Source organism: Carlito syrichta, unplaced genomic scaffold (assembly GCF_000164805.1).
Source record: "Carlito syrichta isolate Samal-C Ts95f unplaced genomic scaffold, Tarsius_syrichta-2.0.1 Scaffold309814, whole genome shotgun sequence".
Lineage (NCBI taxonomy): Eukaryota > Metazoa > Chordata > Mammalia > Primates > Tarsiidae > Carlito > Carlito syrichta.
In genome coordinates this window covers 385,276-386,828 of record NW_007253910.1, presented here as the reverse complement: position 1 = coordinate 386,828, position 1,553 = coordinate 385,276, and the positions used below count along the sequence as shown (strand labels likewise).

Below are 1,553 nucleotides of genomic sequence, written 5' to 3'. Positions count from 1 at the left end.
AGAAGGATGTTTGTTGTCTTTTGATGAAACCTGGGTTTTCCAGATTTTCAGGTGCAGCAACCCAGGTATATCCATCCTATAAGTCAAATTCCCTTCTTTCCTACCCATCATAGCAGACTTGACTAAGTCACAGGTTTGCCTTTTTTTGGAGATCTGCCATTTTTTTATGTTTAAGTTTTTGGGCTTATCTTCAGTTTCTTTAACCAACAGTTGTAGGAAATGAGTGTTTCTCTATATGCTGTGAAGAAATCAGGCTTTACATGTTATGAAGCTTTCACACTTACAGTCCTTTTTTTTCAGTTTTTATGATTTTATTTAAACACAAAATGTGCACGAGCTGGCTATTCATTTTCTTCACTGCGCAGCCTGGCATTAGGATTGGTGACTCTGATGGCCAGCTGGGCTGCTCTTTCTACAATGGCTTTGCGGTTCTTGGAGGAAACATTGTGAGCAATCTCAGCACAGTAAGATTTGTTGCACATCAGCAGCTCTTCCAGCTCCTTGACATTGTGGACCAGGAACTTCCGGAAGCCACTGGGCAGCATGTGCTTTGTTTTCTTGTTGCTCCCGGAACCAATGTTGGGCATCAAGATCTGGCCCTTGAATCATAACTGGGCTTCCGCCAGTTATGCTTAATCTTGACATATCGGTCTGACTGGTGCCGGATGAACTTCTTGGTCCTCTTTTTGATGATCTTGGGTTTCACCAGGGGTCTGAGGGCAGCCATGATGCCGCGTAGGAGATGGCTGCCACCTCGGTAGGCAGCGCCGAAGAAGAGAGGGGACGGTGCACACTTACAGTCTTAATCTTTATTATATTTTTCAAAAGCTGAGTTTGCAACAGACATTCAATTTTACAGTCCTTGTAGTTATCATTTCCCTTATATTTTTCAAATACTTGAAATAACACACAGTCATATCCACTGGTCCACCATCCCAGTTTATCTCTAATGAAAATTTTAATAATCATATTGCTAACTTAGCTACCCGTGCCAAGGGCTATCCGAGCTCTACCAACTATACTAATAGGATCTTCACTGTCAATAGGGTGGTAGATGATTCAGCTCCAAAATCCCACCATCATTTCTGTTTTGCTGGATTATATCCAGTGACAACTGTTATGGGGTGAAGGCTGCAGAGTCTCTTGGAACAAGGTTGAGATGAAAATTGTCATGCAGTTTTATCAAGGGGTACACTTGGAATCACCATTTATGGAAGGGAAGGGAGAAAAAAGGAAGAGAGGGAAGGAAAAGGAAGTGGAGGGACAGGAAGGGGAAAAAACAGAGGTAAGGAAAGGGGAGTGAAGGCAACAGAGTTGAACTGAAGCTGCACGCAGTTTCAGAGAAAGCCTAAGTTAACCTCACAGGGAGTTTTACATCTGGAGTAGCACTTGTGAGTATCAAAAGTTGGGGTGAGGGAGCCAAGACTTTATGCTCTTATGTCAGTTAGTCATTGGGTGACTCTTTACCCAAGACAATTTAAAATAAGTCTGACATCAAGGAGCTGTTTGCTAACTGTACTCTGAATGATGGAGGAATGAATCCTTCAGTCTTG

The 1,553-nt window shown here is 42.6% G+C and overlaps 1 pseudogene across 1 annotated transcript; it reads right to left on the bottom strand.

Annotated features, from left to right (window-relative positions):
• Window positions 1-297: 297 nt before the first annotated feature.
• Window positions 298-773, bottom strand: LOC103270367 (annotated as a pseudogene). The gene has a single exon (XR_504959.2). The product of XR_504959.2 is annotated as a 60S ribosomal protein L32 pseudogene (transcript).
• Window positions 774-1,553: the final 780 nt, after the last annotated feature.